Raw genomic sequence first — 13,687 nt, 5'->3', positions numbered from 1 at the left:
TTAATTTAGAATAGGGCAAGGAATTTTTTTTATTTTGGGGGTTTATTATTTTATTAGGGGGCTTAGAATAGGTGTAATTAGCTTAAAAATCTTGTAATCTTTTTTTTATTTTTTGTAATTTAGTGTTTGTTTTTTTTTGTAATTTAGTTTAGTTAATTTAATTGTATTTTTAGATAGATGTTTGTAGTTTATTAAATTTATTGATAGTGTAGGTGAATTTATAACTTAGGTTAGGATTTATTTTACAGGTAATTGGGTAATTATTTTAACTAGGTAGATATTAAATAGTTAATAACTATTTAATATCTATTATACCTAGTTAAAATAATTAACAATTTACCTGTAAAATAAATATTAACCCTAACATAGCTACAATGTAATTATTAATTATATTGTAGCTATCTTAGGGTTTATTTTATAGGTAAGTATTTAGATTTAAATAGGAATATTTTAGTTTATAAATGAATTAGATTAATTTAATATAAATTTAGTTAGGGGTATTAGGGTTAAATAGAGTTAATATAGTTAATATAAATACTATAGTAACTATATTAACCCTAATATAATTAGGGTTAATATAGTTAATATATATAATGTAATAACTATATTAACTATAATATACTTAGGGTTAATATAGATAATATAGCTGGCGGCGGGGTAGGTAGATTAAATTAGGGGTTAATCATTTTAATAGAGATGGCGGCGGTGTAAGGGGCTTACATTAGGGGTTAATAATTTTAATATAGATGGCGGCGGTGTTAGGGGCTCACTTTAGGGGGTTATAGATATAATATAGCTGGCGGCGGGGTACGGGAGCGGCGGTTTAGGGGTTAATAACTTTATTAGGTTGCGGCGGGGTACGGGAGCGGCGGTTTAGGGGTTAATAGCTTTTTTATTGTTAGGCTAGTGAGGGGGGATAGCGGATAGAGGGTTAGACGTGTCGGGCTTTGTTAGGGAGGCGTGTTAGACTTGTCGGGCTATGTTAGGGAGGCGTGTTAGACAGTGCGGGTGTTTTAGACTTTAGTCAGGTTTTATAGGCGCCGGCAGATTCTAACGTGGCGCAAGTCACTGGCGACGCCAGAAATTTGTACTTGCGCAGATTTCTGGACATCGCTGGTTTGTCAGACTTACGGCACGTTAGCATCTGACGGCGACCTATATGGGATAGCTCGAGTTGCGAGCTGAAACTGCGGGCGACGCCGGTTCCCTCGCTTGCGCCGCAAACTGCGATCTATATCGGATCGCGCCCCAGGTGTTCAGTTAGCTGCCAGTAGTGCAATGCTGTTCATTCAGCAAAGGATAAAAAAGAGAATGAAGCAAATTTGATTATAGAAGTAGATTGAAAAGTTGTTTAAAATTGTATGTTTTGTCCAAAGAATGAAAGAAAATGTTGTGATTTCCTGTCCCTTTAACTTACTTCAAAGTTGCATGCCTATAATGGCTGAAAAAACACAATCACCTAGATTACGAGTTTTGCGCTAAACAGGGTGCGAAAATAACGCCAAAAAAATTGCGTTATTGCAATTTCCATAGCGCTGTCATTACAAGTTAGTGAAAACCCTCCTTATGCTGTGCGTTATGGTGCGTTAAGCTCCACATCGCACAAAAGCCAAGGGCTGAGTTTACGTGCTCGTGCATGCTTGTCCCCATAGACATCGATGGGGAGGGAGTGTTAGAAAAAACTAACACCTGCAATCACGGAATGGCAAATCGACGTAACGCAACCCCATTGATGTCTATGGGGAATAGAAAATTATGTTTAAACCTAACACCCTAACATAAACCCCTAGTCTAAACACCCATAGTCCTCCACCCCCCGACACTAATAAAAGTTATTAACCCCTAAACCACCGCTCTCCGACATCGCAGACACTAAATATAATTATTAACCCCCAATCCGCTGCCCCCGACATTGCCAACACTAAATAAAGTGATTAATCCCTAATCCACCACTCCCCGACCTCACTGACACCTAAATAAACTGATTGACCCCTAATCTGCTGCTCCCCGACATCGCTGACACTAAATAAATCTATTAACCCCTAACCGCCGGCCTCCCACATCGCCAACACTATAATAAAGTATTAACCCCTAAACCTCCAGCCCCCACATCGTAACTAATAAACTAAACCTATTAACCCCTAAACATTGTAACTACTAAACTAAACCTATTAACCCCTAAACCTCCAGCCCCATATCGTAACTAATAAACTAAACCTATTAACCCCTAAACCTCCAGCCCCCCACATTGCAACTACTAAACTAAACCTATTAACCCCTAAACCGCCGGCCCCCACATCGCAAAACACTAAATGAAACTATTAACCCCTGAATCTAACACCCCTCTAACTTTAAATTAAAATTACAATATTACTATCTTTAAATAAATAAAAACCTGTGAAATAAAAATACTAAGTTAAAACTATAAATTAACCTAACATAACTATTCTAATAAAATAAACTACAAATTAAAAAAATCTAAATTACAAATTTAAAAAAAACTAATACTACGAAAAATTTAAAAATCTAAGATTACAAAAAATAAATCAATACATATTGAGTACATCAAAAATATAAACATTTACACCTAATCTAATAGCCCTATAAACATAAAAAGCCCCCCAAAATAAAAACACCCCTAACCTACAATAAACTACAAATAGCCATTAAAAGGGCCTTTTGTAGGGCATTGCCCTAAGTTAAACAGCTCTTTTACCTAGAAAAAAATACAAAGTCCTCCCAAAAGTAAAACCCACCACCCAACTAATCCCCCAAAATAAAGAACCTAAATCTAAAAAAAATCTAAGCTACCCATTGCCCCTAAAGGGGCATTTGTATGGGCATTGCCCTTAAAAGGGCATTCAGCTCTTTTACACTGCCCTTAAAAGGATTAGATTAGGTGTAATTGTTTTTATTTTTGATAATTTTGTTTATTATTTTTTGTAATCTTAGAGTTTTTTATTTTTGGAATTTTAGTATTTATTATTTGTGTAATCTTAGATTTTTTTTATTTTTTCATAGTATTAGGTTTTTTAATTTGTAGTTTATTTTATTAGAATACTTATGTTAGGTTAATTTATAGTTTAAACTTTTTTTTTTCACATGTAAGTTTGTATTTATTTAACCCTCTGAGTGCTAATCACTTTCCCACCTGGGTGCTAAGCTGTTTTAAGGTTGTTTTTTTTATTTTTGAATTATTTTTTAAAAAAACTTTTCCCAGATCCCTAAGACACTGTTGGAAAGGTTAGGCTCTGACTTTTCCATCGGTGGGTCTTGGGGGTCTGTAGCTGCTTAGATGCCTGAGATACAGGCCTCTAAGCAGCATGCCCCCTTTTCCTATACTTAAAATTATCATTTTGTTAATAAAGTTGCGCGGTGACGCCATCATGTCATTGAGCGTGACGTCACCACGCAAAACATGAAGCCCTGGCGATGCCTGTCACTATACATGCTCGATCGCCGGGGTAGGAGCGGGTGGGAGCCCCCAGATCTCCCTCAAGGTGGAAGAGTGCTATTGACGGCTCTGAGTCGTCGTTTGCAACAGAGTGGGGAACTCTGCAACGGTTCAGAACCGTCGTTAGCACTCAAAGGGTTAAAGATAGTTATATTGTAATTTTAATTTAAAGTTATGGGGGTGTTAGGTTCAGGGGTTAATAGTTTAATTTAGTGTTTTGCGATGTGGGGGGCTGGTGGTTTAGGGGTTAGTTGGTTTAGTTTAGTAGTTACAATGTGGGGGGCTGGGGATTTAGGGGTTAAAAGGTTTAGTTTATTAGTTACGATGTGGGGGCTCGAAGTTTAGGGGCTACTACTTTATTATAGTGTTGGCAATGTGGGGGGCTGGTGGTGTAGGGGTTAATAGGTTTAGTTTATTAGTTATGATGTGGGGGGCTGGAGGTTTAGGGGTTAAAAGGTTTATTTTATTAGTTACAATGTGGGGGGCTGGAAGTTTAGTTACTACTTTATTATAGTGTTGGCAATGTGGGGGGCCGGCGGTTTAGGGGTTAATAGGTTTATTTAGAGTTGGCGATGTCGGAGCGACGGATTAGGGGTTAAAAGGTTTATTTAATAGTTGCGATGTGCGTTGCGTTACAGGCTAAAATGCTTGAGGTATAGCTATACCGCTGCGACTCGTAATATGCGATGCTGGCCATTCCAGCATAATGGCTAATTTTTCGATTGTTCTTTCAAAGCACAGTTTACATAGTGCAATGCTTAAAAAACGCACTATTGTGAAATGCAAAATGTGCAACTACTGTCTTCAAACTCAAAGGGATGTTCATATCCCATACACAAAATCTTGTTCCTGAAAAGAAAAGAAAAACAGTCAAACTTAAAAATTCATGGTTCAGATAGAGTATGTAATTTTAAACAACTTTCCAGTTTACTTCTATTATCAATTTTGCTTAGTTCTCCTGGTATCTTTGTTAAAGAGTTACCCTAAGTGAGTTACAAACTCTGCTGTCATACACCTAGATTACGAGTCTTGCGTTAGGGTTAAAAAGCAGCGTTAAGAGGGCCTAACGCTGCTTTTTAACGCCCGCTGGTATTACGAGTCTTGAAATGACAGGCTCACCGCTCGCTTTTTTGGCCAGAGTCGTTAATACCGCAAATCCACTTACATAAATTGCGTATCCTATATTTTCAATGGGACTTGCATAACGTCGGTATTACGAGTCTGCAAAAAAGTGAGCGGAACAGCCTCTCCTGTCAAGACTGGTACCGCATTTAAAAGTCAGTAGTTAAGAGTTTTATGGGCTAACGACGTAGCATAAAACTCTTAACTAAAGTGCTAAAACGTACACTAACACCCATAAACGACCTATTAACCCCTAAACCGAGCCCCCCCCCCCCCACATCGCAAACACACAAAAAAATGAACCCCTAATCTGCCGAACCGAACATCGCCGCCACTATAAAATATGTATTAACCCCTAAACCGCCGCCCTCCCGCATCACAAACACTAGTTTATTTATTAATTATTAATTATCTAAAGTACGGAAAAAAAAACACTAAATTACAGAAAATAATAAAATAATTACAAGTTTTTTAAACTAATTACACCTAATCTAATCCCCCTAATAAAATAAAAAAGCCCCCCAAAATAATAAAAAGCCCTACCCTATACTAAATTACAAATAGCCCTTAAAAGGGCCTTTTGCGGGGCATTGCCCCAAAGTAATCAGCCTTTTTACCTGTAAAAAAAAATACAATACCCCCCCAACATTAAAACCCACCACCCACACGCCCAACCCTACTCTAAAACCCACCCAATACCCCCTTAAAAAAAACTAACACTAACCCCTTGAAGATCACCCTACCTTGAGAAGTCTTCACCCAGCCGGGCCGAAGTCCTCAACGAAGCCGGGCGAAGTAGTCCTCCAGACGGGCATCAGCCAATAGGATTGAACTTCAATCCTATTGGCTGACTGGATCAGCCAATAGGATTTTTTCTTCCTTAATTCCGACTGACTGATAGAATTCTATCAGCCAATCGGAATTCAAGGGACGCCATCTTGGATGATGTAATTTAAAGGAACATTCATTCTGTTTGAAGACGTCGCCAGAAGAGGATGCTTCACGTCGGATGTCTTGAAGAAGGACCCGCTCCACACTGGATGGATGAAGATAGAAGATGCCGCCTGGATGAAGACTTCTGCCCGTCTGGAGGACTTCTTCTGGCCGGCTTGGATGAAGACTTCTGCCCGCCTGGAGGACCACTTCGCCCGGCTTTGTTGAGGACTTTGGCCCGGCTGGGTGAAGACTTCTCAAGGTAGGGTGATCTTCAAGGGGTTAGTGTTAGGTTTTATTAAGGGGGGATAGGGTGGGTTTTAGAGTAGGGTTGGGTGTGTGGGTGGTGGGTTTTAATGTTGGGGGTGTATTGTATTTCTTTTACAGGTAATAGAGCTGATTACTTTGGGGCAATGCCCCGCAAAAGGCCCTTTTAAGGGCTATTTGTAATTTAGTATATGGTAGGGCTTTTTATTATTTTGGGTGGCTTTTTTATTTTATTAAGGGGATTAGATTAGGTGTAATTAGTTTAAAAAACTTGTAATTATTTTATTATTTTCTGTAATTTAGTGGGGGGGTTTTCATACTTTAGATATTTTTTTTCAATTGTATTTAATTGTTGTTAGTTTAGGTAATTAAATTAATTATAGTATAGTGTTAGGTGTAATTGTAACTTAGGTTAGGTTTTATTTTACAGGTAAATTTGTATTTATTTTAGCTAGGTAGCTATTAAATAGTTAATAACTAATAACTATTGTACCTAGTTAAAATAAATACAAACTTGCCTGTAAAATTAAAATAAACCCTAAGCTAGATACAATGTAACTTCTATTAGTTATATTGTAGCTATCTTAGGGTTTATTTTATAGGTAAGTATTTAGTTTTAAATAGGAATAATTTAGTGAATGATAGTAATATTTATTTATATTTGTTTAAATTATATTTAAGTTAAGGGGGGTTAGGGTTAGACTAAGATTTAGGGGTTAATAACTTTAGTATAGTGGCGGCGACGTTAGGGACGGCAGATTAGGGGTTAATAAGTGTAGGTAGGTTGCAGCGGCATTGGGGGCGGCAGATTAGGTGTTAATAAATATAATGTAGGTTTCGGCGATGTTGGGGGCAGCAGATTAGGGGTTCATAAGTATAATGTAGGTGGCGGCGGTGTCCGGAGCGGCAGATTAGGGGTTAATAATATAATGCAGGTGTAGACATAAAAAGTATTTCCCCATAGGAATCAATGGGGCTGCGTTAGGAGCTTTACGCTGCTTTTTTGCAGGTGTTAGGTTTTTTTCAGCTGGCTCTCCCCCATTGATTCCTATGGGGAAATCGGGCACAAGCACGTTTTGCCAGCTCACCGCTACCGTAAGCAGAGCTGGTATTGAGGTGAGATGTGGAGCTAAATTTTGCTCTACGCTCACTTTTTTGCGGCTAACGCCGGGTTTGTAAGGACCTGTAATACCAGCATTACTGTAGGTGAGCGGTAAGGAAAAACTGCTCGTTAGCAACGCACAGCATTACCGACAAAACTCGTAATCTAGGCGATAGTGTCTGTAGCATTATATGGCAGTAGTGTTTGTAACTATGTATAACATTGCTGCAAACAAAGATGCTAGATGGCTAAAGACACGTGCACATTCCTGAGCTCACCTATGGTTACTTTTTAACAAAGGATATAAATAGAACTAAGCAAAACTGGAAATAGAAGTAAATTGGAAAGTTGTTTAAAATGCCATGCTCTATCCAATCCATATATGTTTAATTTTGACTTTACTGTCCCTTAAAATAAGACAACTTAAAATACATAGTGCTTGATTACAAGTCCTGCACTAACATTAGGGTTATATTTCAATCTGGAAAAGGGAAAGCTTGGACAGAGGATGGGACTAACAGCTTAATGCGTTGGATTCCAGAGCGAGTGCTAAAGGAGAATGTCTCTGAGATCTACTGTTCTAAGCCCCCTATTATCGCGGCACTGGGCTCTGTGAAGAAGGATCAGAATTAAAACGACTCCCCAGTACGCTATAGTTATATATAAAACTACAGGAGATACTTTTCACCTGCAGCAAAGGAATATTAAAAGGATAGTAACGTCCAAATGAAACTTTCATATGCTAATTTCTAAGTCCTTGAAAGCCGTCTTTTATCTGAATGCCTTTGACAGTTTTTCAGCTAGAGGGCGTTAGTTCATGTGTTTCATATAAATAACATTACGCTCACGCACGTGGAGTTATTTAAGAGTCATCACTAATTGCCTGAAATGCAAGTCTGTCAAAAGATCTGAGATAAGGAGGCAGTCAGCAGAAGCTTACATACAAGGCAATTACAGAGGTAACAAGTATATTTCTATAACAGTGTTTGTTATGCAAAACTGGGGAATGGTAAATAAAGGGATTATCTATCTTTTTAAACAATTCAAATGTTGGTGTTTACTATCCCTTTAACATTAATTTTAACTAAAACGAATGTATATGTTACTGAATATTCAGTATTCGTTTTATTTTAAACGTGTGCACCAAATAAAAATTCTGGGGAAAGGTTCTGAATATTTGTTTATGAATAATTTGTCCAAAACAAAGTATTCACTGCTGCACAAGTCTAAAACAAATGTGTGATAGATGCCTATATTATTAATAAACCAGACATTATGGTCCCTTAAAAGTGCCTTACTGATCTATACCAGCAAGATTAGCACACAAACACCAGTTGCAAAATGGTAGCAAATATTACATTTTTATTTTTATTTATTTTTTTAAATGTCAGTTATTTGGATTATGACAACTCATTATGATTTTTTCTGTGCTCTTTTAATAGCAGTCATAATGCAGTCATGTCATGAGCATAACAATCCATTGACTGCCCAGCTGTAAAAATTAATCAAAAGTTTATTAATAACCGGGTTTCCCCTATGAGAGAGCAGTGACTTATGCAGGCCCATTTATCAAGCTCCGTATGGAGCTTGAAGGGCCGTGTTTCTGGCGAGTCTTCAGACTCGCCAGAAACACAACTTATGAAGCAGCGGTCAAAAGACCGCTGCTCCATAACCCTGTCCGCCTGCTCTGAACAGGCGGACAGGAATCGCCAGACATCAACCCGATCGAATACGATCGGGTTGATTGACAGCTCCCTGCTGGCGGCCGATTGGCCGCGAGTCAGCAGGGGGCGGCGTTGCACCAGCAGCTCTTGTGAGCTGCTGGTGCAATGTTAAATGCGGAGAGCGTATTGCTCTCCGCATTTAGCGAGGTCTTGCGGACCTGATCCGCAGTGTCGGATCAGGTCCGCAAGACCTTTGATAAATGGGCCTGTAGTGTCAGCTATTTCTTTATTGTTCACGCAAGGAAAATCTAAAGTCTCCTTCTAATGAACATTATATTTGTTTGCTACTGGTGCACGGTGACCTTCAGTATAATCAATAGAAGAAACGTGGTTAAAAGCTGAATAATGATTTAGTTTGTAATTACCATTTTTTTGCAGCATACATTGGACGTGTTGTATGGCATTAACCATATTTTGGAAGTATTTTATCTTGTATGCTAACAATGTATTTTACTTGTAAAATGTTGTAGTGCAGTTTACCAAGCTGAGCTGCACTGAGAAGAACGGTCTGGTGTAATAATAAAGTTTTAGGGTATGGCCCATGACTGGAGAATATGTACATATGCTGGATATAATTGGCTTACTGGCTGTAACAAGTGTGCTTAACCACCTTCAAATGATAATAAACTCTCCGCTTTTAAATAACAGATCCGGAATGTTATTGATATTTTAGGTGGAGTTTAATTTATCCATTGTAATGAAGATGCGCTATAACTTACTTTTTCAATATAGTTATGAAATTTAAATACCCTGCGCTCCGCCACCCACTTCAAAAGTCAATTTTCTGTCAGCTAACAGTTTGAATTGTTCACCAATCAGCACTCTCCCCATATGGCACTTTTGTTGTAGCTAGAGCGCTGATTGGAGAACAATTAAAACAGTTAGCTAACAGAAAAAAATTTTTTTTTAGTGGGCGGCAGAGCACCGAGTATTTGCATTTCATAACTGTATTAAAAAGTAAGTTATAGCGCATCTTCATTACAACGGATGAATTAAACTCCATCTAAAATATCACTAACAGTCTGGATCCTATTTTATAAAGGAGAGATTTTACCATTACTTTAATAGAGTTATACATATAGAAAAGGGATTTTGATTAAACGTCTGTAGCATATGTTTATTTGTACATGTGTATGTGCATGCATGTTTAAATAGTGCTATTGTCAATGCTTGCTGGAATTTAATGTTTTAATGTGCTTTTCTAGAGAAAAACCTATGAAAACTATATATTTTTAAAGTAGACAACCCAAGGTATTGATCTAGACCCATTTTGGTATATTTGATGCCACTATTCGACTGCCAAATATGATCATATAAACAGAATCATTAGTTTTTTCACAAGCTTTGGGTTTCTTAATTTCTTTGAAATTATTTACATACGACTACTGAAGTCTTAAGACAAATGGTTGTAAAAGCTTCTATGGGATGCCCTTTACTCAGAAATAGCAGACATGCATGGCTGCCTGATCCCTCCCAACACCCATCTTCCCTACTCCTCCTCTTCTGGTCACCACCATCTTAGGTACTGGCAGACAGTCTGCCAGTATGCAGTTTAGGACCTTTTTTTATGTTTTTAAATACATGTATTTATTCATTTTTGTAGTGAAGGGGTCCCTCCTCACCCTTCTACCCCCTGATCCCCCCAAACAACTCTTTAACGCTCACCCTCCCACTGATATCTGCCATGTTTGTTACTGGCAGCTAGTCAGTGCTGCAAGGTCTATGAAAGAACTATAGAAAGGCAGATTTTAACTTTAGAGTTTTTTTTTATCTCACTGTGCTGAGTTATGGATGTGATGCAGATTTCTCTCCTTTAAATTGTATTGCTTAAAATAAAAAACAAACACATTTTGTGTGATTTTTCTCGATGCCAGCGAGCTTTCGATAATCAGGTCACCTGAGAACAAGGTAATGGAGGCATAGAAACAAGCTGGGAGACAGGAAAAAAAGATTTTAAATGCTGTAATAAAATGAAGAACCCTGTTAAAGGGACAGTAACTTCAATATTTTCATGATTCAGATAGAGCATACAATTTTAAACAAGTTTCAAATTTAATTATATAAAATAATTTGCTTTGTTGTCTTGGTATCCTGTGTTAAAAATAATTCATAGGTAGGCTTAGAAGCACCACTGGGATCTAGCTGCTGATTGGTGGCTGTACATATATGCTGCTTGTCATTGGTTCACCAGATGTGTTCAGCTAGCTCGCAGTAGTGCATTGCTAGCACTTAAAGAATACAAAGAAAATGAAGCAAATTTGGAACTAAAAGTAATTTGGAAAGTTGTTTAAAATTGTATGCTCTATCTGAAAATCATATGCTCTGTCTCAATCATGAAAGTAAAATGTGGGGTTTTATATCCATTTATAGGTATAGTTAAAGGGATAGTCTAGTCAAAATTAAACTTTCATGATAAGTGGCTACATTTAGACACCAATCAGCAAGCACTACCTAGGTGCTGAACCAAAAATGGGTCGGCTCCTAATAAATAAAGATATCAAGAGAATGAAGAAAAATTGATAATAGGAGTAAATTAGAAAGTTGCTCAAAATTGCCTGCTCTATCTGAATCATGAAAGTTTAATTTTGACTAGACTATGCCTTTAAAAAGAAAAAAAAGAAGAACAAAAAAGAGTCCTGAGGTTTTATTGATCTGAGGGCTTATACAAAGGATGCAGGACTAGCTCAGAGCAAAGTAGTAAACCTGAAAGGAATTCAGAGAGGCAATTGGAATTACAAGAGAGGCGAGTGAAATAATGATTCTCCCCCAGGCTGGTCATATATCCTCATTTAAAATTAGACTGAATAAACTGCAGCACTGTGAGCTGAGGCCCTCAGCAACCTCAGAGCATCTATGAATGTAGCACATAAAATCTTACCCAGAAGTACCCGACCCCATAAAAGGTCTCCTACTATAATAACTATAAAATATATTTTGCATTGATATAAAAAAAAATAAGATTCCACTGCTTTTTTGCTTATAAATCCACTGATAGATTGTATCTGTTCTTGATCATATATCAGTCTGTCAGAAAGTGTATGAGATGCTAATTATTTTCCACTCACACATATTACGGTAAACTATAATTATGTACATTGTATATGGGTCTTCTGATGTCAGGGTATGACACAGACTATGTGAGGAGGAGTTACGCTTTCAGTGGCACGTTTTGTAGAAGACATAAATTAACAGCAGTCGTAAATTATGGAACCCTAATGTCTCATAAAGTTAAGTGAAAATATGTAGTTCTTCAAGTTATCCACATAAAATGATCTTATGATATTTAGCATTTTTACAAGTTTGCTATCAAACTTTCAGCTCCAGCAAAATATTGTAGTGTTAGTGTTAAGGTTTCGCACACGCACGTCCGGAACAACCAGTCGTGCTAGTGCAGGCAGTGTCAATCACCCGAATGAGCGAGTGTCGGGGTGATGGATTTTGCCACCTCTGAGGTGGTGGAGTGGAAAAAGAAGCGGTTTCTTCTTCTTAAATATCTCATTAAATAGGCTCACTTACACAAACATGCGCCACATAACCCAAAAAACTGCAAGTGCAGCTTAATAGTGCTGGAAATGCACACTGTTCACTTCAAAATGCTACCCCTGCTACATAGCTGTCTCTTATTTCCTTTAGCAGATAAAAACTGCAAAATAATTAACTTTCTACTAACATAATGGCAGAGGTTAGCTTTGTTGTCTGCAAACTCAAGCCCTGATTGGCTCCTTCGAATAAAACACGTGGTGGGTGGTGTCTGGCTATTGAAATACAATTGCAGCAAACGTCAATTTGTTTAAAAAAAAGAGAAAGTTTAGACATGAGTTATATGTTATTCTTCTATAGCAAGACAGAAATCTCTTGTATTTACAAGATGTTTACTGTACCTTTAATGAGTGCCATTTCATCACCAACATTTTAAAATCTTTTTATATAAGCTGTTTTTCCAACATAGAGCTCTATAGAATCCTATGGAACTCTAGTATGGGTTCTAGTCAGCCATTGATGTCCATTGAGTGAATTCATTCCTAATACTATGCTATTTTATGTATATACATCTTCAGTTTCATATATATATATTGCCCATATCTCTAAGCCAGATTACACTGTGTATATGGGATGGTAGTTTATCCAGGAAATAAGCATTTTGCTGTTGACTTAGTAGCTCTCTGTCTAGGATTCATATCTCGTAAACATCTTCCTAGCCCAGATTTATCAAGATTTGAGACACTCCAGTTAGAGCAATCTCGCCAGTGTCCTTTGTAATGCTGCTAAAATGTTAAACAAATGTTAAACAAGATAATAGGAATTGTTGGAATGTGTCTTACTAGGCATAATTCTCTATCTCCACCTTTATCTTTAACCAGTTCCTATGTAATTTTATGCAGCTAATTAAAAAAAACTGGAGAACTGAGTAAAGTTAGGGTATCAGCATTCTAAACTACCACAGGAGCTGATGAAACCGAAGAAAGAGAACCCTGCAAGGTGCACTTGATGAATCTAGGCCAAATCTACTATTAAATGGTGTGACTGCCTTTTCAACCCTATTGAAGCATGTGAGTGCTATTTATTAAACTCAAATGGGATTCCTCATAAAGGGGGCTAGATTACAAGTGGTGTGCTAATTTCTATTTAATTTTATTTGTTGCTCTTCTGCAAACACCTCTCAAAATAAACTTTTAACACAGATGGCATGAATAAGGGAGACTAATCCCGAAACGTTGCCTTTTTTACCTCCTTAATAAAAGAATATTGCATCTGCTGTCACCTGCCTGCTTTTCCTTTAACACAGATGGGTAAGCATGCTCATTAAAATCTGAAAGTAAATTGTTTGTGCGTGCACTAACTTCAGGACTTAGCGACCGTGCTAACGTCTTCTCCCCATAGACTTCAATTGAGTGCACTAAAAGAAAAAAACTAACACTGATCACATGCTAACCCAACACTGTGTTACACCTACAGCGCTAAACTCGAAGGTAGTTATAAATAATTTACATTCCATTGTTCTTCATATAGAAGAAAATAGCCTTTTTATTTATAAATGTATATTTCTATAAATATCAAATGTTTTGTAATATATATAAGTATTAA

Source organism: Bombina bombina, chromosome 5, assembly GCF_027579735.1.
Source record: "Bombina bombina isolate aBomBom1 chromosome 5, aBomBom1.pri, whole genome shotgun sequence".
In the NCBI taxonomy this organism is placed as follows: domain Eukaryota; kingdom Metazoa; phylum Chordata; class Amphibia; order Anura; family Bombinatoridae; genus Bombina; species Bombina bombina.
This window is presented reverse-complemented; position numbering follows the sequence as displayed.